General features: G+C 39.2%; 1 protein-coding gene across 2 annotated transcripts in view; it reads left to right on the forward strand.

Moving 5' to 3' along the window:
- Positions 1-5234: 5234 nt before the first annotated feature.
- The window catches only part of LOC148897577 (alpha-1,3-mannosyl-glycoprotein 4-beta-N-acetylglucosaminyltransferase C-like), an 89706-nt gene continuing 67326 nt past the window's right edge, over positions 5235-27614 (forward strand). Inside the window, exon 1 of one of the 2 annotated variants that reach the window (XM_088996149.1) lies at positions 5235-5663. The gene's annotated coding sequence lies outside the window, so the exon portion shown is untranslated. The remainder of the gene's footprint in view (positions 5664-27614) is intronic. The other variant, XM_088996150.1, reaches the window with a different exon arrangement.

Consider the following 27614-nt stretch of genomic DNA (forward strand, 5'->3'; position numbering starts at 1 on the left):
ACGTTCGTAAACCGAAAAATTCATAAGCCAAGGGGTTCGTAAACCGAGATATCACTGCATACCAATATAAAATTGAGAGAGACATATATTCTTTATCCTTTGCAGCTAATCTTTTGCATTACTGATAAATGGGTATTAAATTACACTCCGATAAGTGGCCCGAAAAACCCGTCTGACAAAATGGTCGTCAGTCAAACGGTCGTAAATTGAAATCCATTCAAAATGGCCGACGTGACGTTTACACGACAGGATAGTATACGATGTCAATCTGTTGTTTTTGAGCAACGTTTTCTATTGAATACTATTATATACCAAACTGTTTACATTTCATTTATACATTTTATAACTTTTAATGTCATTTTTATCATTTTATATTTTGTATTATCCGTTTTTATTACTGTATAACTGTATCAATTTGAAATAAATCTGAGATTATGCTCAAACAAACAATTCACTGTCGTTGTGATTCATGCAGCATGACAGTGATAACTGTGTAAAAGAATGTTGAAATGCTGTGTTTTGGTAAGTACATGTCGTGCATTATGTTGAGTTTTGACTCTTGTGTTGTCGCTAAAGCGGTCTGAGCTATTTTTGGCTGTGAAACGGCACAGTGGTGATTCGACCGTAAGGTGTGACTCATCCAGATGCGTCACTCCACTAATTGTCACTCCGGCTTTTCCCGAGCCATCCTCAAAACCCGACAAGCTATCCTGTGACCGTTGCTTTGCTACAACAATGTTACCTCGGGGAGACATTTTTACACCAATCACCAACACAAACTTGGTTTTTGCCATTTCCCTTGTTTATATACAGTTTAGGATCAACATATGGGTGGATGGACGGAAGGACGGACAGACAGATAGATGATAGCTAGCTAGAAAGCTAGCAAGCTAGCTGGACGGATGGATGGATAGTGGATTTGGGTGGGTGGATGGGTTGGGTAGATCGGTCGGTAGGTAGGTCGGTAGGTAGGTCGGTAGGTAGATAGATAGATAGATAGATAGATAGATAGATAGATAGATAGATAGATAGATAGATAGATAGATAGATAGATAGATAGATAGATAGATAGATAGATAGATAGATAGATAGATGGGCGGACGGACGGACGCACGGACAGATTGATAGATAGATGAGATTTAGCAGCTAAGCTAGCATCCCGTCCGACGTCAAGTTCCTGCGCTAGCTTATCGCACAACCTTCCACATTGGCCTTCACTAGCTTGATAGCTTCCACTGGCGCACACTTTACATAACATTGACATTTTCTTGTGTACCTGACTGTTTTTATGGAATTGCTGGTCAACTGGTTCACTTTTTTACACCTATATGACTGTTAACCTTACCTCAAACAGTGCCAATACAACATAAATGGGTAGCTTTAACTTAAAAAGACAAGAATATTTCACCTAAGAATAGAAAGACTGATCTAGCTTTGTGCTTTGATGTTCGATACATGACTTTTTATGCGTTTAATAAGCTTTCTCATTTTCTTTCCATTTATTTAGTTTCTTTCTCAAGTTCTGCACAAGCCATAACATTTTACAGTCATTTTTATTTATTTTTTTAACCGCTACTGGGACAGAGTCAACGATGCGGCATCTTGAAATATTTCACTTTGTGTACTTTTCATTGTCAGAGGCAGTTTCGGGCTGTCGACCATACCAGATGATGCCAAGTCATGTTGACAGGCATCCGGAATACAAAGCACCCTGCTTCCCGCTGTTAACTATCGTCTTCTTCTCAACACAGCTTGTGAGGCTGCTCCTTCTTGCGTTTGCAGGAAAGACAACGAAAAAGGAAGGTAAATCCTATGGGAACTCAATCACGATGAAGAATGACAATGGTTTCCTTATTCATGTTTTTATTTCATTTCTTGGATTGGGATTTCTGGTGTTGGGATGTTGAGTCCTTCATTTTTGACAAGAAAAAAAATGGTATCGTAAAGTTGGCTTTGACATGAGTGTATCTTAGCGTGCTAGCTGCTAGCAAGACTGTTGGATTAAATTTTGTTCTTGCTGGTTCAGTTCTTCATTTGTGTAGTGTAAATATTAAATCAGCAGGAAGCAAGGTGATATACAAAAAAGAATATTTATTTATCAGGCAGCTAGAGGAAGTTATTCAGGGAAGAGCTAAGCCAAAAAAGAGAGAGAGAGACAAGAAGCCGTTGCCAGAGCGCGTCCCGAGCAGATATAGACCACAGGAGTGATGTCACTTTGGAATGGACCTATCATCTGCGAGATACAATCATGAATATTTATTATTAAACTGAAACATGATAGCTTAAGGTTTGTATACTAAGTACATAAGCTGAGTACATTATACTAACTAACATATACAAATAACTAAACTACATACATATATGGACTTTCTAACTGATAAGAATAAGTAGAAATGAACCACTCTCTACAACACAAACTAGGAGTTATCAGAACCCTCCAGCATAGGGCTAAACTAATACCAACAAGTGTCGAAGGCAGAGAAAAGGAGTCAAAACATATCAGGAGAGCACTCACAAACTGTAGGTACCCCCAGTGGTCGTTTAACAAATGTCTGAAAGAAAGAATAGAGAATGAAACCAAAAATTCTGAAGATACAAAAAGGAGAGGAGTAGCAGTACCTTACATTGCAGGAGTTTCTGAAAAACTACAGTCAGTTGTCAACACAAAATTCCTACTTATTTCAAACCGATAAACACTTTAAGGCAAAAATGAGTGCATCCAAAAGATAGGCTGCCAAATGAAAAACAAAATAATGTTGTTTATTCAATACATTGTAAGAATGAAAATTGTAAAGAGCAGTACATTGGGGAGACTAAACAAATTCTCAAAAAAGACTTTATCAACATCGCAAGGATAATACTAGTGGGCCTCAATCAGCAGTACATATGCACCTAAAAGCTAGCAACCACTCATTTGACGACAATGAGGTTAAAATCTTAGCGAAAGAACATAGATGGTTTGAAAGGGGAGTAAAAGAAGTGATTTTCATAAAACAGCTAAATCCTTCACTAAACCGATATGGTGGTGTGAGGTTCAATTTGGATCGTTCGTACAACAGCCTTCTTAGGCAAAATAGAATTAGTTATACTGATGAGGTGATACCGGAGGAAGTGGGGCAATCAGGCCAGTCATTAGTCAGGACAATAGGAACAATCAGTGAAGCCGCAGGGAGTAGTCCTCTGCTCCCCCTACCTGAGAGCAGGGACCTATCATAGCAGTGTCCGGCACCGCCATGTCTGGACAGTTGGGATATATTTATAGGGCCGATACTACCAGTAAGAGTATTATCCCTTATAGGGCTGAAACTACCAGCAAAAGATTTTAGTTCGCTGAAGAAGCATCTTGGATAAGAAGCGAAACGTCCAACACCTTCAAAGAAGTACAGATGACTGCTAAAGAAACCTTTTCATCGATGGACCACTACTGTACGACTGAGAGCTTACACAGACGAATTTTAGGATGTTTATATAACTAGTTCTTACAAAGACCGCTAGCGGTTGCCTTCACGTTTGGTCATTTTGGACCGAATAGACTTTCCGTTATTTTTCTGATTTGATGAGAAGTTGTTGTACACACATCAACATAACAATTTCCCATTTGTACCTGTAATTGCCCGTCAGCGCTAAAATAGAAATTATTTGAAAGCAAAACAAAATGGGAATAATTACCGGCTGGCTTTTTAAATAATGCAATCAGCATTTTAATGCTCAAGACAACGACATAATTTACATGCGCTGATACCGAATGGAACGTGCCACTGTTAGTCAGTTTTTCTTGATGCAAATGTTATGGAAAATAATGCAGGTTAAAAAAATGTGCCGCATTAATAGTTATTTGCTAATTGTTATGTACAAAGTAGATGAACACAATCATGTGTTGTGGTTGTGAGCAGACAAATATGAATGAGAGGAAATAAGAAGAGACATTTTCTCACATCTTGCTGATCTGACTGAGCTATGAGGTGATAAATGATTTTATTTCACCATTTTTTACTGTTTTAATTGTTACTGTGAAATCTATTCGAATGGGTTGTGGTGAACAAATATTGCACCTCATGAATTTTGCCAATTACCAAGTGACCTTATCAGTGTGTAACTTGATCAAATCAAATGATTTAGATCAGACATGGGCAAACTACGCTTTTTAATGATGGTGAACTCAGAAATGGACCGGATCAACAAACGGATTAAATTGTTGACATAATTATAGAGCAACCAGAAAAAAAATTAAATATTTGAGTTTGTTTTGTGTGAATCCTCATTAATTTTGCCAAGCAGCAAGTCACCTCACTGTAAGGTCAATTTGAACCAATTAAAAATTCAGCTCCACGAATTCTGCCTAGCAGCAAATGACTTCACAATTGTGACGAAATTAATCAGGCAAAAAAAATGCATCATCATACATTTCATTTTCAAGCGCCTTTCAAAACTCTCAAGGTCACTTTACAGTCACTGGATAAGTTTGTCTGTGGTTGAGCAGTAGCAGCCACACGTGCCAGCGTTCACTCAACCCGGAATAACTTAAATTGATAGAAAGCTAGCTAGCTAATATCAGCTAATAGATAGCCAGATAGATTGCTAGCTAGATAGCCAGCTAATAGCTAGTTAGATAGCCAGCCAATAGGAAAACAGCCAGCCAGTTAGTTAAATAGCTAATAGACAGCAAATAGATAGCTAGCCAACATGTGATAAGCAAGCAAAAATAGCAAATAATATTACAATTTTATGAGTTTATCATGAATCCATACTTTCATATTAACATACATGTAAGGTTTCAGAAATCACAAATGGGGAGATTTTTGTGCTCGCGACTGTGGTGCGTGTTAAAAAATGTGAGTGTTACAAAAGTGTCAATTAGAAGTAAGTAAAACACAAAAACGCTTTGACCAAATCGATAGACTTAACATTTATGTAGTAAACATTTGAACAGTTTAATGACATTTTTTTCAGTTTCTGCAAGTCACAAGTTATTTCCTGGCCAACGGCGCCCTCTGGTGGACGTGTAATATCACACCACACTTTCAGCTGATTGATTAAGACATAGCCCTACTGAAGGCCCAAGGAGCGACATGGACGTCCCACCACTGTTTAAACCAACAGAACATTTTTATTCCGCCATGGTCTCTTTTCCATTTCCAAAACCAATTGCTGAAAGGAAGTCTCGTCAACATTGACGTTAATTTGGGAAGTGCTTCTTGACAGGTGTGTCCGGGGCCATCCTCGACTCGATGAACAAGCGTTCACACAGCTGGGGCCGACCGAGCTCTCTCCACTTCTCCCACCAATCTGCTTCACTCTCGCACCGCCCCTCCCGAGCTCTCAGCTCCGCGCCGCCGCGGCCATCCGCTCCGGCAGACTCGCTCACAATCCCCAACCGATGGCACCTCTGGGATACGGCGGCACTTCGGACGGCAAAGCGAACAAATAATTGTAAAAAAAGAAGACAAAAAAAGTGGAGCGAGGTTGTCACCGGCCAAGACGACAAGGGGTGGAAGAGGAGCCACGAAGCCGACGCCTGTGAGGACGTTCACGGACGTTCGCGGCAGCAGCCTACCCGGCTGCAGTGCCGGTCGACCGGCGCTTTGTGGTGGGGTCGCCCGGTGCGGTGCTGCCCGAGCTCCGGCATTCCCGTGGCGGACATCGGCGTCGTGGTGACGTGGAAGGTGAGTGACGCGGTCGCTTAACGTTCGAGTCAATCGGTTTGACTTAGTTTTATTCGGTCACTTTTGTTTGCTATCATTGTTTTTTTCATTTTTAATTGTTTTTGTTGTTGTTGAGGGGGTGACTTTATTTAGTTTTGGGGTGGATCTAAATACGTATTACTATTAGCTTTTGACAGTGTTACTTATTTCCATTGACTTGGGATTTACTCAATACTGTGGATAAGTTGAGTTCATGAGTTTGCCTTTTATTTATTTATTTGCATTATTTGCTGTAATTATTACTTTGGGTGGCTTGGCGATTTCTGCATGACTTTAGGTCTAGAACAAAGATGTCAAACTCATATTTTGCTGCGTCCACATTGTAGTTATGGTTTCCTCTCAAGGGAATGTTATAAATTTGGAGAAGCCATTCAAATGTTTCATCCCTTCCACATATTACATATAGAGCACACAGCACATTAATGAATAACTAGTTTCTAAATTGGAAGTAAAAAATAATGGCTGTTATTGTGGTTTACAGAGGACAATTTGAAATGTTGTTTCGGAATTTAGCAATCATCATTGCATTTGACATGCTTGATTTGCTTTCGCGGGCCGAGTAAAATGACATGGCGGGCCAGATTTGGCCCCAGGGCCTTGACTTTGACGCGTGTGCCTTAGAAGGTCTTTCTTCTGACTGTTTGCTTTTACTTTTTACTCGGGATGTTTGCAATCACTTTTTCTGACCGTTATCGGCACAAGTATTCATTCCTTGAGCACACACTGATACCGAGTACCGATACCTCAAGTCCAGGGGGTCTTCAATCCTGTTTCTCGCGCGCCGTTTTCCTGGTTGTTTTACATAACTTGCTGTCACAATACACCCGAGCCAATGAAGGGATGTTAGCCATCTGTTGCAGACCTCGTTTAATCAGGTGTGTTGTGTATATTTCAATGTATACAATGGCACAAACTAGCTAGCTAGCTAGCTAGCTAATTAGCTAGACAACAAACTCACCAACTGGCGAGCCAACTAGCCAATTAACTAACTAAATACATAAATAAAACATAAATAAAACATAAATAAATAAATAAATAAAGACAGAAAACTTTATTTGAAATGATGATTGTCAGATGTGTCACATTTTCACAGTATGGCGCCAACTACTAATGTCGAAGATTTAATTGATGTCCGTTTTTGTTGTTGTTTTTGCCTAAAGTATTGGTAGCTTATATCGCAGACTACACAAGTATGCAATACTTAAAAATAAAACGAGAACTGACCCGGTACTGGTACTTTTGGTCTCCGTACTTATAACTGTTGATTGCTTACGTACTGCCATTTAGGAATTATGACCGTCATGGTGTTTTATTTCTCACGATTCATGAACTTCATGACTTACTTACAGCTTGAGTTATTGCTATGAAGCTTTCATTTTAAACATCGATGGCTAAAGTGATGAAAGTTTTTCGGTCAGGTATCTCGGGGGGAAAAAAAAGAACATTAAATCATCATATGAACCCTTTTATGCACCCTGAATCAATGTTTTTTTTTCTGCTGTATACGGCATCATCTTCAGAATATTGGATAAAAAGTGCCATGTCCATCAAAATTCGTAAAATCCTAGTGTGTGTGTGTGTGTGTGTGTGTGTGTATGTGAGTGTGTGTGTGTGTGTGTATGTGTGTGTGTGTGTTTCTGCCATACTCATCGTCTTTCTGGTATTTGTGTGGCGGCATCTCATGAGATATGGGTCAAAATATTAAGAGACAGAGCCCTGTAAATTAAAAGTCAGCATTTTTATTTGTTATTATTATTATTATTATTATTATTATTATTATTATTATTATTATTATTAGGAGTAGTAGTCGTAGTATTATTATTAGTATTATCATTGGTACATTTATTTTTCTCTTGTGTGTGTGCGACTTTCTGCTGCTGCCGGCGCTCTCTGTCCTTCATCTGCTCAATCCGGAGACTGTTGTGGATTTTAATCACATGAAACACCAAAAGGAGTCACACTTCCACAAGGTCAGGCTTCCTACTTCATAAAGCGACGGATGAATTACATCACATTTTAGGTTTCGGACGATGGCGTCTCCCCCCCATCCCCTCCTTAAACTCCATACATTACTCCACAGTCAAACAGTGGCTCATTACTTCCTGCTGCCGGCCCACGAGGGGTCAGCAGAGGTGGACAGAGCTTCCCGTAGCCACGTGTTGTTACCAGAAAGAGCTAGTTTTTTTCTTTCTATCTTTTTAGTTTTCTAAAGGGTAAGAAATGCCAGATGTCTGCTAGTCAGCAGTAATCTGAATATAGTGATACCTCGGTTTATGAACCCCTTGGCTTATGAACTTTTTCGGTTTACAAACGTTAAATTTATGAAAAATTTACCTTGGCATACAAACTATTTTTCAGGATGCACACGGAGCGCTACAATGAGTGATGTCTCGTTCGCGAACAAGCCCGTTCTCCTAACAAGAAAATGGCAGCCGACTTGTTTATGTCCCTTATTCCCCGCCCCCAGTCTTCGGTTAAGGCCACGTGATTGGTCAAGAATTCATAGTGTGGGGGGGGGGGGGGGTTACAGACAGAGAGAGAGTGAGGCCGTTCTCCAAAAAGAAAATGGCAGCCGACTTTTTTTTTGGCCTCTATTCCCCGCCCCCAGTCTTCTGTTAAAGCCACGTGATTGGTCAAGAATGCAGCAGTGAGGGGAGGTGGTTTAAACATTAAAGAGACAGGCAGACGACAGAGAGAGTAAGAAAATGGATAGAAAACAGTGAAATTTGGACTTGTTCCAACCTTGAAAGGCAGTGTAGACTGCAAAGTTAAAATATCCCATCAACCAGGCTCCACAAATAACAAATAACCTGCACAAGCCTGTATCTGTACACTTGATGCAAAAAGCTATCAACCCAACTAAACAGAACACAGTTGATGAGGAACTAATAATAATAATAATCCATTTCACTAAGTAAAATTGTTGCAGATAAAGCACCTACAGAGGGATAATTCCTCAAGTTGGTGAAAGAAGAAGGCTACATTCCTCATCAAGTGTTTAATGCTGATGAAAGCGGCCACTCCATTCCATCAAGCCATCAACAACCATCACAAAGGTAAATAAAATGACTTTATTAGACATTACAGTTTATTTCTTTAATTATAATACTATAGCACTTTTATTATACATAAAATGAGGTATATTTTGTGTAGTTTTAAGTCTTAGAAAATTAGAAAGTAGAAAATTATGTTTTATGGGGACCTGGGAACGGATTATTCTCATTTTAATGGTTTCCAATGGGAAATTAAGTTTTGGGATACACACTTTTCACCTTACACACTCTGTCTGGGAACCAATTAAGTTTGTAAGCCAAGGTATCACTGTATATATACAACCTACAAACTCTCTTAGATCGTGAAACCAAAATTCCATGAAGCATCGTGACGCACGGTTGGACTTTTTGTGCTCATTCAACATGAACACTGGATTTTTAATTTTAATAAGAGGGCACGGTGGGCTGCATATAGCTCCGAATGAACAGGGTTGCCTGTAAATGTGATAAAAACACTCCTTGGTGCATGTCCCGGGGTTAATTAAAATGTGCTGCGCAGTATCAAAACTTATGAACATAAATATGGAGTAAGTGAGACGACACTCGGAGGAATATTCAAATTCTTCGCTGGTCATAAAAGTTGATACATTTTAGTAAGCCCTCCCCCACCTCTCCCCCGCACTCGGATTACACTTGCGCTCCCCAGATTCTGTACTTAAAGGGCAACCGACGTCACTTTTTTGTTTTTTAACTGACATCAGAAAAAAAGTTTTATAGCATCTAAAATACCCAAAACACGCAGTATGATATTTTTATTCAATTGCAAAACACCAATAAAAAGGACTTAAAGTGTCCAAAATCTGCAAAAAAATTGAGCTGCGAATTGGGCATTTTCAGAAAGTCCCGCCCCCAGTTCGTGACGTCACGCCAAGACGTCTTGCATTGCTCGAGAATAAAAACACTGGCTTCAGATTCGGATAATATGCTTTCTTGTTACACATCCAGTTATGAATATGATTCAAATAGTTCTGAAGAGGAAAGCATACATGTTACACAAGGCACTACAATGCATCTTTTTTACGGTCAGGAGGCGGTCCTTTTCTGACGTCACGTGAGGACTCGTCGCCAACTCAAAAACAAGACTTCCTGAATGTTCAGCGCAAGTCTTAAAACGTAAAATATAGCTATCTGCGGTGGAATCTTATTAAAATACGCCAAGTAGAAGTCATTTGAAGCCATTTTACAAATTATGGACACGACTTGTCCGGTGACGTCGGTTGTCCTTTAAGTACATTTGCTATCCACACTTGGTGCAACAAGACAATATCTGGTCTCTTAATTAGCTAACGTTATTGAATTTATGTACACGTTGTGCATTTTGTTGTATGTAACTTTAATGAAATATTCTTCACTTTATTCGCTTTATTCACTTTAATGCATTCATTTTGTTTTAAGATCATTTTTTTGGGAATATTTTAATTTGAATTCCCAAACAGCAACGAACTGAGCTAACCTTGCGGCTGTATCGACTAGCTTTTCTGTTGATATGGTGACTGTATCCCATTTTTTGCCCTTTTCCAAGAATCTTGCGTGAAAGGTTAGACAAATGTGAGCAATAATGGTTGTAGTGTCTCTTGGAACCCTCCCCTCCAACACAACCTTGTTTAACTTTCCCAGTATTGGTTATTCACGATAGTGGAGGTCACAAAGATCTACTTGGCTCGTACTACTCACACAATGAAATAAACACTGTTTTTATATTTGGGAAAAAACTGATACTTGCTATGTCGCTACCTAGCTACCTGGCTACCTAATAATAATAATGATAATAGTAATGATAATAATAATGATAATATGTTTCATTTATAAGCGCCTTTCAAAACTCTCAAGGTCACTTTACAGTCACAGGAGATGTTTTTCTTTGGGTGAGCAGCGGCAGCCACATGCGCCAGCGTTCACTCAACCCGGAAGTAACTCAAATAGCTAGAAAGTGAGCTAGCTGGTAGAGAGATAGCTAATAGATAGCTGGCTAGATAGCTTTTAAGCTAATTTCACCCATTCGAATACACCCAACAGAAGAACTCATTCCACCTAGCTACCTATCGCGGTAGCTACATAGCTATATTTGTTCTCCGTACTTATAACTGATAGCTAGATACATAGCTCGATGGTACTTCTGCTCTCTGTTCTTATAACTGATAGCTACCTAGATAGCTAGATGGTACTTTTGGTCTGTGTACTTATAACTGATAGCTAGCTAGATAGCTAGATAGTACTTTTGGTCTCCGTACTTATAACTGATAGCTAGCTAGATAGTGAGCTGAGATGGTACCTTTGTTCTCCGTACTAAATACCTAACTAGATAGAGAGATAGGTAGATAGCGAGATAGCTAGATAGCTGGATAGCTACCTGGATAGCTGGATAGCTAGCAATCTAGATTTTTTTGCAAATGTCAAAGACAGGTTAGGGTCTTTAACGTGAACATTTAGTAAAAAACACAAAGAGCACTGTACTCAACAAAGCTAACATTTGTTTGAAAGCATTGTGCACAATTGAGGAAATGTTCTACGGGCTTAGCCTACATATTATTTGTACATGAAAATAAAATGCTAGCAATCTTCGAAGCGAAACGTTGAGGCTCATTAGAAGCTTCAATGCAGCTAGCATAACGTGTTTGAAAATATCCAACAATATTTATGATTTATTACGTGTGTTTGTGCAAAGCAGAAGGTTGTTTGGGGTCTTCAAAAGCAGTTCAGTCGACGCAGTGAACGTTTTGAAGACGTTTTGTCATTAAGAAAAGGATTATCGTTTATCTGTAAACATCAAAGGCAATGTACAGTAGTCAACAGAGCTTAATGTCATTTTTAAAACATCAGACATTCCGTAATCTTTAATGCTACTTTTTGAAAACGAGGCCAATCTCGTTTGCTGTTAAGCTAATGCACATTTTTTCTGTAAACGCACATGACTCAAGGGTTTTGATTCAATCTGTGTTAGACTTGGTGTGCCTGGTTTTTGTCATTCAGGTTCGCTAACTCGCTAACATCGTCCACGAGAGCCTTCCAAAGCACATTTATTAGCATTGAAACAAACATTTATTTTTCAGTCCACTAACTGACGAAGAAACATTTCAGACGCCGCTTCCGTTTAAGCATCTTTCCTCGCAAGCCTGCTTTCTACCTGTCGTACGTTTTGAAGCCGCCGCCGCGTCGCCTCCATCAATAAACGGCACAGATGAGGAGATAACATCCCATGTCCCATCTCTCTAAACTGTAAACTCCTCCGCTTTCCTCAGGTGGGCATCTGCATGCTGTCGCCACCACATCAATGGCGCTCATGAATTATGGAGCCGTGTCCCGCTTCTGTCGCTCGTACGTCTAATTAGCTTGGCGTGACACTTCTCGTCATCGTGTGCCAAGTAGAAGCTTGAGGAAGGGGCTGTGTTATTTGTTATTATTATTATTATTATTATTATTATTTTTCATATGCTTCTCTGTGACTATAAAGTGTCCTTGAGCGCTTTGAAAGGCACTTGAAAATAAAATGTATTATTATTATTATTTAAAGGACAACCGACGCCTCCATAAAAGTTATGTTCATAATTTGAAAAATCACTTCAAATGACTTCTACTGAGCATATTTTACAAAGATTCCATGGCATATCGCTATATTTTGCGTTTTAAGACTCGCGCTGAATATTCAGGAAGTCTTGTCTACGAGTTGATGACGATTCCTGACGTGATGTCACGTCTGGAACGGCCCTGACCGAGAAAGCGACATACAATGCATTTTGGGTACTTTGTTTGGTCTGAAAACTTCGTGTTGATCTGTGTTTATGGCGAAATTAGAAGGAAAACATATAAATAACGCGATGGTGAATCGTGTGTTGCACCAAGACTACTAGTTGATACTAGTTGACACAAATTCCTAGCAGACAAATCAGCCCATTTCCAATGGAGTTTGGGCGCCATCTTGTGCATTTTCTGGGACGCTACATTGGAGCCCTGACGGCTCGAATTGATATATGAGGACTTCTTTAATCGATTGCAAACATTCATTTATTGGTCGACTCCCGTTCAGGATGGTTTGTTTGTGGCGACGGTGATGATATCATCACATGGTGACAAAGATTGACTCAAGCTAACTTAGCATTTGTATTTATAATCACATACAATTGAGCGCTTGTTTCAATCTTTAACTCATTCACTGCTCGAAAATGTGTCCACTCCAGTGCCAGGGTTTTTGTCATTGTCATTCAATTTGGATCGTTCCTACAACCGACTTCTTAGGAAACATAGGCTTAGTGATGCTGATAAGGTGATACCAGATCAAATGGGGAAATCAGGCCAGTCGTAGACCGCATACTCAGGCAGGACAATAAGTAATCAGTCAGGACAATACAAGTAATCAGTGTAGCCGCAGGGAGTAGTCCTCTACTCCCCCCAACCTGAGGGCAGCGACCAATCATTGCAGAGTCCGGCACCGCCACGTTTGGACAGTAGGGATATATATAGGGCCAAAACTACCAGCAAAAAGATTTTAGTTCGCTGACGAAGCCTCTTGGATAAGAAGCGACACGTCCAACACCTTCAAAGAAGTACAGATGACGGCTAAAGAAACCTCCTCATCAATTTCAAAAATGTATTTATGGTGTCGGACATAAATTCGTGAATGGCAGTGAATCAGTTAAGAACATTGTTTACACGTGTTTTGAACATTCCAAGACAGTTTCGTTCCCCGCTGATGCTAATACATTTTTTATTTGAAATAGGATTCTATGACTATCTTCACAGTTTGTTTTATGAAGAAAGTGAGTACATATCTTCCCGCTACGAGTGTTGACAAACTCCCGAGTGCGAACAATATTGGCCGAGTTTTGCCGCCATTGTCTGCTCAGGCTTATGAAATACCCGCCATGTAGCTCGGGTGATCCCTGAAAGGAAGCGAAGGTCTGTCTGGTCACTTGATAGGCACTGAGTAGCCTGAGATTTATGACCCCCGGCAGAGTAAAGTTGTCTCTGCTGAAGGCTCGTGAAGCATAAATCAGCCACAAATGGGTCAGGTTGGGTCAGCAACTCGCCGCAGATCTGCTTTCCCCCCTTAGCTATTTTTTTCTGACAAAAGAAGAGAATAAGGTTTCTCACGCTGGATTGAATTGTTATGTACACTGATACATTGGCTTAGGAACTTAATTGGTTCCCAGACAGAGTGTGTAAGGTGAAAAGTGTGTATCCCAAAAATTAATTTCCCATCGGAAACCATTAAAATGAAAATAATGCGTTCCCAGGTCCCCATAAAACATAATTTTCTACTATCTAATTTTGTAAGCCTTAAAACTACGCAAACTATACCTTATTTTATGTATAATAAATATCCTACGGTATTATAATTAAAGAAATAAACTGTACTGTATAATAGGAAACCATTAAAATGAGAATAATCAGTTCCCAGCTCCCCATAAAACATAATTTTCTACTTTCTAATTTTTTAAGCCTTAGAACTACACAAAATATACCTTATTTTATGTATAATAAATGTGCTATGGTATTATAATTAAAGTACTACGCTGTACTGTACAATAAAATCGTTTTATTTACCTTTGTGATGGTCGTTGATGGCTTGATGGAATGGAGTGGCCGGTTTCATCAGCATTAAACACTTGACGAGGAATGTAGCCTTCTTCTTTCACCATCTTGAGGAATGATCCCTTGTAGGCGCTTTCTCTGCGATAATTTTACCTAGTTCCTCATCAATTGTGTTCTGTTTAGCTGGGTTCATAGGTTTTTGCATCAAATGTACAGATGGCTTGTGCGGGTTATTTGTGGAGCCTGATTGATGGGAATTTTAACCTTGCAGTCTGCACTCTGCCTTTTATCAAAGTAGAAACAAGTCCAAATTTCACTGTTTTTTCTCCATTTTCTCTTTCTTCTGCCTGCCTCTTTAATGTTTAGACCACCTCCCCTCACTGCTGCGTTCTTGACCAATCGTGTGGCTTTAACCAAAGACTGGGGGCGGGGAATAGAGGACAAAAAAAAAGTCGACTCCCATTTTCTATTTGGAGAACGGCCTCACTCTCTCTCTGTCTGTAACCCCCCGCCCCCCTCACTGCTGCGTTCTTGACCAATCAGGTGCCTTTAGCCGAATACTGAATACAAAATGAGTCGGCTGCCATTTTCTTGTTAGGAGAACACGCTCGTTCCCGTGTGTATCGCGAAAAATAGTTCGTATGCCAAGGTAAAATGTTAATAAATTTAACGTTCGTAACAAAAAAGTTGTAAGCCAAGGGGTTCGTAAACCGAGGTATCACTGTAGTTCTAAAACTCAATATTCTGTGGGTTCTGCAATTTGAGTGAAAATGACAAACCCTGGCACTGGAGTGGACACATATTTGCACATCGTCCAGCAGTGAATGAGTTAAGGTCTGTCCCAGTGGATTCTGGGCTTGTGATGGCATCCACCAATGAATCGCACATATAAACAAAGGAACATCGCTAACTTTATGACCGTTTTTTGTCCGTCATATAACAGTTGCTGGCCACGGAAAAGTCGCTAATATCGCGAAAATATCGCTAAATAAACCGCAATATAAACTGCAGAATAACCCGCAAAATAAACCGCTAAGTTCACTGTGAAATGGCAAAACGGTTTACATTAGCTTTATGGTCACTCTGAAGGCCAGTCAGATTGCTAGCTATATCGGTCGTAGCCCCTGTTGCGGTATTTTATCAAGGACGGTTGGGGGATTTATTTTTTCTCTCCCAAAGCTAAAAGTGTTTTTATGGATACTAAAATCCAAAAACTGATGGAGGATCTGCACAGATTTTTAACCACCTGCATATGATCTTGCTAGTTAGCGCCATTTTGTAAGTCAAGCATATGGCGTGCCTCAGTCATTTCCTTCTTATGCTACCAGACTCATGTTTTCATCGCTATTGTCAACAAAATGGCCGGCCAGGACACACTTTTGGCTTAAAAATCATTTTGTTTTGTCCTTTAAATCGGTGTGTTCTGTCTCACTCTGGCTCACTCGCTTCCTTTGTCCGTTCGCGTTTGTGGTGTCTGGCAAGACGTGTTCCTCGGTCTTCCTTTTCACATCTTTGTTCCCTATTATCGAACCGGTGGATGGCTGTTGTGTTCAAGTAACTTTTGAGAAATGCACAATTTCTTTAGCTTGACTGGTCACCAATCGATATCAGGGCACATAATAATAATAATACCTTTCATAAATGAAAATTATTATTATTATTATTATTATTTTTCTAAGCGCATTTCAAAACTCTCAAGGTCACTTTACAGTCACAGGATAAGTTTTTCGGTGGGTGAGCAGCGGCAGCAACCCGCGCCAGCGTTCACTCAACCCGGAAGTAATTCAAATAGATAGAAAGCAGGCTAGCTCGCTAATAGATTTGTCATTCTCACTCGAATTCCAGGACCCACAGAATAGGTAGCTATTTGCTAACTATTTGCTATTTATTTTCTATTAGGTATCTATTAACTATCTATTGTCTGTCTATCTATTGTCTGCAAATTTCCCCATTATGGGACGAATAAAGGTTTTCTGATTCTGATTCTGTCTGTCTGGATGGCTATCTAGCTATCTATTAACTGTCTGACCCACTGGATAGCTATATAGCTGGCTAGCTATTAGCTATATGGCTATCTAGCTAGCTAGCTAGCTCTGTATTAGCTAGCTGGCTCGCCCACACCCACAGAACTGATCTTGTGACTGTAAAGTGACCTTGAGAGTTTTGAAAGGCGCTTAGAAATGACATTTATTATTATTATTATTATTATTATTATTATTATTATTATTATTATTATTATTATTATTATTATTATTATTATAGATAGCTAGCTAGATAGCCAGATAGTTATATAGCTAATTGATAGCTAGCTAGATAGCTAGCTCGTCAGTTAGATAGCTAATAGATGGCGATGAATAACGACATTTATGCTAGCCGGTGGTTGTCACACTTACAATTTTCATAAACAAAAGCTGCATTTTTTTAAGGGAATGTGTGTATGTTTGGGCAGAGGAAGTAGGGGAAATGTTCTACAGGAGTGCAGGAACCAACATTTGGACCCCAAATCTCTGAACTATGAGGCAGACATGCTAACTAGCACATCAGTTAGCGCAGAGTAAATATCTGCAGTCCAACGCTAATGAACATCCCGCAGATTTTGAAGGTCGTATCGTATTGCCTTCAGTCGAGGGCGTACGAGAAGTGAGCGGGAGCGGGAGGCATGCGGTGTTAATGTTCTTCTCTTTGTGATGCTAATTTCCAGCCGGTACACGCGCGGTGAGCTGGGAACAAGTTCCCCCAGCACTTAATCCAATTTGAACATTTACAAGTACGTATATTGTGTAGCGGTAACTACACACACCAACAGCAGGTTGTTTTTTTTTTTCACTCGTTGATAAAAACAGGTTTGTTTGGGGCTTGATGTGTGAAACTATGCCAGCTCTTTTTGATTGCAAATTTTTTTGCTTTTTTTTACGATGTTTTCAAATGTTAATGGTGGAGATCTTGTTTTGTTTAGATGTTTGAAAATAATGTTAAAAAAACATAAAACAAAAATATCTATGGAAATGGTAACAAATGTTTTTTGAAAGAATTTAGCATCATGGAAGCTAATACTTTTTTTTGTAAACATTTAAGGCTTGATTTTTCTCTTTTTAATATCAACACCGTGCATATTTTGGTTCAAAACGTTTTATAGCATCTAGAATACCCAAAACACGCGGGCTGGTATTTTTAGTCAAATGCAAAACACCAATAAAAATGACTTAAAGTGTCCAAAATCTTGCCACAAATCAGCTCGTAACTGGGGATTTTCAGAAAGTCCCGCCCCTAGTCGGGACTTTCGCCTTGCCTTGCTCAAGAAACAAAACGGCTCACGGAGGTCAGATTCGGAGTAGATGCTTTTTTGTTACTCATCCACTTATGAATATGATTCAAACAGTTCTGAAGAGCAAAGCATAAATGTTTGCATTCGATTAAAGGAGTTCTCCCATATCAATTCGAGCCGTCAATGACAGCAATGTTATGTTCCAGAAAATGCAAAAGATGGCGCCCAAGCTCCATTGGAAATGGGCTGATTTGTCTGCTGGGAATTTGTGTCAACTAGTATCAAATAGCAGTCTCGGTGCAACACACAACGAGTCACCATCGTGTTATTCATGTTTTCCTTTTAATTTCGCAATCATCACGGATCAACACACAAGTTTTCAGACCAAACAAAGTACCGCAAAATGTATTGTGTCACTTTCTCGGTCAGAGGCGTTCCCTACGTGACGTCACGTCAGGCACGTCATCAGCTCGAAAACAAGACGTCCTGAATATTCAGTGCGAGTCTTAAAACGTAAAATGTAGCTATATGCCGTGGAATCTTTGTAAAATACGCTCAGTAGTAGTCATTTGAAGTGATTTTACAAATTATGCACGCAACTTGTCCGGATTATGGACGCAACTTGTCCTTTAAAAGATCAAGACATGACCAATGTCAGAAAGAAATGCCACAAATGTTTCCTCCCGGTTGACTTTTGTTCATTTCACACGTGATATATTTTTTTCTTTTGTTTGTTTTCTGTTGTACTATAGATGTATTATTATTTTCTTTTTCTTGGCGAGGCGCAATCTCCCCGCTCACCCCACCTCCCAACAAATCATAAAAGATTCCCTGAAATGTGTAGAATGCTCCTCTTTACCTTTTTAGCGATTTGTCTCCAAGGAGCCCACTGAGATCGCTCGTGAAAGTCTGCCCCCCCCCCCCCCCATCCCGCTTCTCTTTTTTTTCCTGAGCTCTTTGAATTCAACATCTGTTCTCTAGCTTCAAGTCATAGCTGCCGTGCAGTCTGATAATTCCTCCCCTGACAACCTTGAATGAAGGATGATGTCTCACGCCGTGCGCTACGCTCGTTAGCTCGCCACTTAAAGACAACGGCGGGAGATCACGGCATTTTTACGACTTCTTGGAGTTGCTTCCGCTCGCATGAATTCTGGGACATGACAGAAATGTGTACGGTCTTATATATTCCACCTTGGCTGAAGAATGGGTCTATCATGGATGACGACGGTTGGACATCATGTTGTCTGTCACCGTGACTTATTATCCTATTGCATCGTATTGTACCGTATTTTCTGAACGATAAGGCACACTTTAAGTATTTCATATTCTCAAAATTTTATAATCCCATGCTAGACAGTATGATAGATTGGTAGGTGGATAGTAGATAGTAGGTAGATGATAGTAGGTAGATGATAGATAGATAGATGGCTCTGTAGGTCATGGTTGTAATACGGGAGGTCATAAGTCGAGCTGGTTGTAAGTTGGATGTTACCTGTGTGTGTGTATATATATATATATATATATATATATATATATATATATATATATATATATATATATATATATATATATATATATATATATATATAGACACACACATATCTATATATCGGTTTCCGAACGTTACATTTATGAACATTTTCCCTTGGCATACGAACTTTTTTTAGTACACCTCCTCAATGAGTGATGTGTCGTTGACGAACGAGCCTGTTCTTCTGACAGCAAAATGGCAGCCGCCTGTTTTTGTCCTCTATTCCCCATCCCCTGTCTTCGGTTAAAGCCACGTGATTGGTCAAGAACGCAGCAGTGAGGAGGGGGGGTGGTTTAAACATTCAAGAGACAGGCAGACGAAAGTGAGAGTTTCCACTTTGATAGTTCAAAGGCAGAGTGTAGACTCCAAGGGTAAAATATCCCAGCAATCAGGCTCCACAAATAACCCGCACAAGCCATCTGTACACTTGATGCAAAACGCTATCAACCCAGCTAAACGGAACACAATTGATGAGGAACTTGATACAATTATCACAGAGAAAGCACCTTCAAGGGATCATTCCTCAAGATGGTGAAAGAACAAGGCTACATTCCTCATCAAGTGTTTAATGCTGATGAAACCGTCCACTCCATTCCATCAAGTCATCAACGACCATCACAAAGGTAAATAAAACGATTTTATTGTACAGTACAGCGTAGTACTTTAATTATAATACCATAGCACATTTATTATACATAAAATAAGGTATATTTTGTGTAGTTCTAAGGCTTAAAAAATTAGAAAGTAGAAAATTATGTTTTATGGGGAGCTGGGAACTGATTATTCTCATTTTAATGGTTTCCTATGGGAAATTAATTTTTGCGATACACACTTTTTGCCTTACACACTTTGTCTGGGAACCAATTAAGTTTGTATGCCAAGGTTTCACTGTATATCGGAACGGATTATTCGGATTTAAATGGTTTCTTATGGGAAATAAATGATTGGAAGACACACCTTTCACCTTACACACACTTTCTGCGAACCAATTAAGTTCGCAAGCTGAGGTATCACTGTATTCATATTACATTTCATTGTATCGTAACTGTATGGAATCCTTTCACAATGCGTCAAGTGAATTGTTTTCTATTGCACCGTATTGTGTTATCATCATCATCATCATCATATACAGGTTGTAGCAGCGCCTTGTATCACATTACACTGTAATTGGGTTGAATTATTATGCATTGTAAAAAAAAAAAAAAGGGAATCACATCCTATCGCATCACGTTGTATCATAATTTATCATAATTGATGTCAGTGTGAGAAGCAGCTGGAGAGCTCCACATTTTACGGTGCAGTGAAGTATTTCTGCGTCCATTAATTCCGAGAAGAGACACAAATGCGTACGCTGCTGCATATTCGACTTCAAATTCGAAATAAGGATGTTAACGGAGCCAAAAGTGGATTTTGGTAAATGTGCCTGCTCAGCAGTGTGATGGAATTTGTGCTTTTGAAGAGTCGTCAACGTGACCCGAATCTGATCATGACATCACTCCATTCCGTTTTTGCTCAGTGAAGCTGCGAGATGCACGATTTACAGCCGCTAATTGAGCGTGAATCGAACGCTAACCAGGCATATCGTCATTGAAGTCAATCATGATGGATTTAATCGGAATTCTATATTATTGCACCGCTAGTAGAGTCCTTTATCAAACCGTATCGTAATCCAACTTTAGTGAATCGATTTTCTAAAGTAATGATCAATCAAGGTCATAATTAAAGGACAACCCACATCACTTTTTTGTTTCCTGACATCAGAAAAACGTTTTATAGCATCTAAAATACCCAAAACACCAGTATGATATTTTTATTCAAATGCAAAACACCAATAAAAATGCCTTAAAGTGTCCAAAATCTGCAAAAAAATTGAGCTGCGAATTGGGCATTTTCAGAAAGTCCGCCCCCAGTTCGTGATGTCACGCCAAGATGTCTTGCATTGCTGGAGAATCAAAACAATGCTTCAGATGCGGAGAATATGCTTTCTTGTTACACATCCAGTTATGAATGTGATTCAAATAGTTCTGAAGAGGAAAGCATACATGTTTGCAATTGATTAAAGAATTTATTTGTTCCATTTTGAGGCAACATTTGGGGGAAATGTCTCACCCAAAAAGAGGCAGAAAATGGCCACCGAGCTCCTGTGAGGAATTAATCAGCCCGTTTCCACAGGCTGATAAATTCCTTACATGGAGCTTGAACGCCCTCTTCTGGCTTTTTCAGGTGCAACACGAGGTTTTCAGACCAAACAAGCATTGACGTGATGGAAGGACTGCTACAATGTGTCCTTTTTTTAGCCGGCTGCCATTTTCAGCTTCGTTCACTTCAGAGATACAGCTCCAAGAACCGTCTCGTTCGCAAACGACACATCACTCATTGTGGCGCTCCGTGTGTTTCCCGAAAACTAGTTCGTATGTCAAGATTTATATTCTCGCGAATTTAACGTTCATAAGGCGAGAAGTTCCTTAGCTAAAGCGTTCGTAAGACGAGGTATCACTGTATATTTTATCGGAATTACAGTAAAGTCTCGTTATATCGATATCGGATATATCGATAGTCCCGGTTATATCGATACTATTTCTATGCACGCACGGAGAAAATTACATGCAAACAGGGTCGGATATATCGATAGTCCCGGTTATATCGATATTTTTTCGGACTCCCTTGAATATCGATATAACGAGACTTTACTGTAATTGGATTGTGTTGTATCGCATCACATCGCAAGCGAAGTCATTTTGACACCATCGCCATTTTGTAGATTCATTAAAATCATCTCCAATGTAGCGATAAGAAGCTTTATCTGTCACACGGCCGTGAACAACATGAGGAATATCTCGGAAAAACATCAAGAAGCTGCCCCGCTCGCCTCGACCTTAATGTTGTCGCACCACATGGACGTCGCCAACAAAAACGTGCGCCGATTGCCGATCGTATTATCGCAGGTGAAATTCCCTGCTGCTCCGTGTTGCGCGTTGGCGGGCTCGCCGACGACGGTGAGATTAGGTGGGAAATTGACACTGACAGATCTCATGCTTTACGGCTTCCCGGGAGGCAGCTGCGGGGCCCCCTCCCGACGAGGTGGCAGGTAACGCATCCCATTCGCGCCGCGCCACTTTTTTATTTCTTTTTTTTACATATGCCTGGAGCACATTGGCAGGATGAGAGCCAGCCTGCTTCCCTGCCCAGCTGCCTTCCTCCTTCGCCAACGCGAGATCAGACCAGGTGTGCTCGGAGACGATTCATCGGACTAATGTGTTTACGGCGCCGGTAATGAATAGAGTGCGAGTCATTAATTTTAGGCTCTTCCAGCTAAATAACAAAGCAAATATGGGCAAAACTGTTTCATTTCCCTTTGGAACTGGAAGCAACACCTCACCGCTACTTGCCCACCACCCCTTGTACCACCCCTCCAGCAGACTCCCAACTGCATCTGTGCTAATGAGATAAAACCAGCGCGCTTTGATAAGAAGTCCTACTTTGTTGTTTTTGATCTGCCTTGGTGGATGGAATGAATGTGCAACCAAGCAATTACATACATTTCTTCACTCCCCCCCCCACCACCAAACCCCCCCTGAAACCCTCATGGGAGTTTCTAGAATACCGTTTGTTAGCATTTTTTTTTTCATGTCACAGAAATGTTATCGTTAGCTTGTGGTTTTGTGATTGGAGCCCGGGTTTCAAAGCAAACACGGTGAAGCGGCATTTATCCGCGATGCCGCACGCAAATGGGTTTCGTAACCAACAAAAGTCAAGTTCAAATGTGTGAATATATTTCTTATTCTTTTTTTTGTTAGATTTTTCTATCTATAAATAAATAAATAAGCAGTTACTTTCTGTCAAAGGTTTAAATAAGCTCATAATATAAAGAAATAGTTATTTTCTGTCTCAGGTTAAAATAAGATCATCATTAAAATGAATAAATACATGAATAAATACATGAATAATCCATGAATGAATACATGGATAAATACATGAATACATGAATAAATAAATAAATAAATAAATAAATAATATGTTACTTTCTGTCTCATGTTTAAATAATATCATAATAAAATTAACACATAAATAAAAAAACACAAGTGAATAAATAAATAAATAAATAAATAAATAAATAATAATTTACTTTCTGTCTCCGGTTTAAATAAGATCCTAATAAAAATAGATTGATAGATAGATAAATAAACACAAATGAATAAATAAATAAATACATAAATAAATATATAAATAATATGTTACTTTGTCTCATGTTTAAATAATATCATAATAAAATTAACACATAAATAAAAAAACACAAGTGAATAAATAAATAAATAAATAAATAAATAATAATTTACTTTCTGTCTCCGGTTTAAATAAGATCCTAATAAAAATAGATTGATAGATAGATAAATAAACACAAATGAATAAATAAATAAATACATAAATAAATAAATAAATAAATAATCAGTTACTTTCTGTCTCAGGTTTAAATAAGATCATAATAAAAATAAATACATAAATAAATATATACTAAGTTACTTTATGACTTATTATTATTATTATTATTGGTATTATTATATGTATTATTATTATTATTATTATTATTATTATAAGATCATAAATAAATACATAAATAAATAGGTTACTTTCTATCTCAGGTATAAATAAGATCATAATAGAAATAAATACATTAATTAAAAAATAAATAAATGAACAAACAAACAAATGAAAAATAAATAAATAAATAAATAAATTTCAATGATCACAAAATAAAAAGTAAAACAATTGTGAAAATTCCAACTCATCCAAAAATACCAATTTAAAAAGTATCCATACAAATGTACACATCGAATGATCCATCTAACCCTCGACAAACCGAGTGATTACATAGAGTCAACAACAACAAACATCACAATCATCAACAAAGAAGAAACTCTGCCCGAGATGAGACACCCAAGGGACAAAACATGAGGTGCGCCTTTTTGCGAAATATCATTTTACCTCCATAATGACGATGATGCTCTGGTTGGAGAGGCTTTCAATTTTTCTGAAAGACCTCTTCTCCCACGTTGTCAATCAAGCAAGACACAATCCAGGGCAAAGCACTCCAGCTTTTTGTACAGCCACAAAAGGGCTTTCTGAACAGCCGATAATTGATTTTGCACTGAGATGTGGTCTACGTGGCCAGGATGGATGAGTCAATTATACTCAGGCACCTCGGAGGATCTCTTTCTACACTCAATCGAGGACATGGCATCCATGTCGAGGGGATAAAAAAAAAAAAAAAAAGAAACACTTTGATGCTTGTAAAATTGACCCTTTTATAACATTTCACAAAAGTTTGAGAAAGCTACAAGGGATTGGCTTAGTTGCCAGGCAACGCCCACAGCGCCCTTCAGTGTCCGACAGAAAGAAAACGTTTTGTTTATTGCTCATAGCATTTTGATGATAATAATAATGGATTCTTAGGTTAACTAATGAAATGGGTTACTATTATTATCTATCCAGCTGTCTATATAGCTTGCTAGCTATTTGCTATCTAGCTAGCTATTTGCTATCTAGCTAGCTACCAAGCTAGCTATCTATTTGCTATCTGTCTAGCTGGCTATACATTAGCTATCTAGTTAGCTATTAGCTATCTATTCGGCTAGCTAACTAGCTGGCTAGCTATTAGCTATATATTAGCTAGCTTTCTATCTATTTGAATTACTTCCGGGTTGAGTGAACACTGGCACGTGTGGCTGCCGCTGCTTACCCACAGAAAAATGTATCCTGCGACTGTAAAGTGACCTTGAGAGTTTTGAAAGGCGCATCGAAATTAAATGTATTATTATTATTATTATAAAACGTGAAGATGTCAATCACCGGTGGCGGCGGCAGGGTAATAGACATGATACTTTTCACATATAATGTCCCCCCTCCCCTTCGTGTTTGTGGTTGTGGTTCATCAAGAAGACAAGCTGTTAAATATTCATGAGACGTGTTGTGTTTCTTAAAATAAGGCTCATTAGCGCTCCCGGCCTCTTTTTAAGTTTCCGCCTTTCTCGTGTCACTCTCCAAAGAGCAACTGTATACAGCTTGTTATGCGTCTTAGCGCTCCAAGTGGGTTAAGTTCAGCGCGGTGCGTTCGGATGGGCACCGAGGTGGAAATGCCCAGCGTTGATAGCTAGCCAGCTGGCTAGCTATCCTTATCTAGCTGGCTACCAAGCTATCTAGCTGGCTTTCTGGCTGGTTAGCTATTAGCTAGTTAGCTAGCTTCCTATCGGTTTGAGTTACTTCCGGGTTGAGTGAACGATGGCGCGTGTGGCTGCCGCTGCTCACCCACAGAAAAACGTATCCTGTGACTGTAAAGTGACCTTCAGAATCACTTTATAGGTGCTTAGAAATGAAAAGTATTTTTCTTCTTATTATTATTATTTTTATTATTACAGTAAAGTCTCGTTATATCGATACTCAAGGGAGTCCGAAAAAATATCGATATAACCGGGACTATCGATATATCCAACCCTGTTTGCATGTAATTTTCTCCGTGCGTGCATAGAAATAGTATCGATATAACCGGGACTATCGATATATCCGATATCGATATAACGAGACTTTACTGTATTATTATTATTAGCTGGCTAGCTATATGGTGCTCGCGAGCTATCTAGCTGGTGAGCTGGACATCCATCTGGCTGGCTAGCAAGCTATCTATCTGTATGGCTTTCTAGCTAGCTAGCTGTAGCTATATATTAGCTAGCTAGCTGGCGTTCCATCTATTTGAGTAACCTCCAGGGTGAGTGAACGCTGGCGCGTGTGACTGTAAAGTGACCTTGAGTGTTTTGAAAGGCCCTTATAAATCAAATTTATTATTATTATTATTATTATTGAGTATGAAGACATGGAAATGATGATGTCATGAGTTCATGATTTTTTTTCTTTGATTACTTGGCACACATGGATTGCCAGCTGAGTAAAATTGACCAATCCTCACAAAAAGCACTGATGGGGGTGGGGGGGGGGGTCACTGTGATTGTCGTATTGAAACCTGAAAAGGAAAAAAAATGGACTAAAAGCATTTCTGAATGTGAGAGGGCTTGATTGCGGTGCCTTTACATGCTTAGTGTGATGCTGCACCAAAAGAAATATATAATAAATAAAAATCACAGTAGACATAATGTCATGTCAGGATAAAGCCACAAACTCATGTAACTCATATAATTCCAGACCTAAATAACTTAGGAATTAACTCTTTTCAGATGAAAGAAGAGAGTCTAAGGTTTCTAATGCTGTATTGAACGTTTATGTCATCGTAAAACACAATATTCTGTGGCTCCTGGAACTCGAGTGACAATGACAAAAACCCTCGCACTGGAGTGGACACATTTTGCTGCATCGTCTGGCAGTGAATGAGTTAAAAAAAAATATATATATATATATATATATATATATATATATATATATATATATATATATATATAGTTGGTCGTTATTTTTATTTATCTGGCTATTCAGCTAGCTATCTCTCTGGCTATCTAGCTAGCTATCCAGTTAGCTATTTAGCTGGCTCTTTTTTTAGCACTTTATTTGCTATTTATTAGCTAGCTCGTTAGCTATTGAGCTTGCTGTCTATTAGCTATCTAGTTGGCTCATTAGCTGTCTAGCTTGTTATCTATGAGCTATATAGCTGGCTAGCTAGCTATTAGATAGCTTTTAGCTAGCTAGCGTTCTAGCTAGTTCTTGAATTATTCCGGGGTAAGTGTACGCTGGCGCGTGTGGCTACCGCTGCTCAACCACAGCAAAACTTATCCTGTGACTGTAAAGTGACCTTGAGAGTTTTGAAAGGCGCTTATAAATCAAATGTATTATTATTATTATTATTATTATTTCTGGGAAACAATTACATTTGTAAGCTGAGGTATCACTGTACTTCAAAACTATCAACGAATGACAAACTATCATTAAATTTTCCTACCGCCCCTTTGAATTTAAGTTTTTGTCAGCACATTTTGACATTTCGTTTTAATACCGCCGCAATCTTCCCCCCCCCCACGTGCTCGGCTTCCTATCTCCGCTGCGGTTCACCGTATATTTTCCTTACGACGCAGACTTCATCACCCGTCAGCGTCGACGGCTCCTTGTAAATATCCCGCACGTAATTAGGCCGACGGGATGCACACACACACACACACACACACACACACACACACACACACACACACACACACACACACACACACACACACACGCACGCACACACAACTAATTCAGTGATGCCGGAAGAAGCAAAAAATAAATAAAAAATAACAAACTAAAAAAACAATGCTGCGTTCAATCACCCGACTTGGCGTGCCTGACAGGAACCCCAAGGTGCTAAAAAAGGTTGTTACAGAAAAGACGCATACCATCAACGCCATTTTATTTCTAGTATGCAGTCATCATACCGACTTCTAATCCATCGGGCGAGTGAAAACTGTCACAATCACAATGATCCGTGGCAGCCATTTTAGCTTTTATTATGACTGCAGTGGACCCCCCCCCCCCCCCCCCAGTACCTTTACATCTGACAA

The sequence above is a fragment of the Hippocampus bargibanti genome, linkage group LG05 (genome assembly GCF_051943395.1).
Source record: "Hippocampus bargibanti isolate YZ-2025 linkage group LG05, ASM5194339v1, whole genome shotgun sequence".
Classification (NCBI taxonomy): domain Eukaryota; kingdom Metazoa; phylum Chordata; class Actinopteri; order Syngnathiformes; family Syngnathidae; genus Hippocampus; species Hippocampus bargibanti.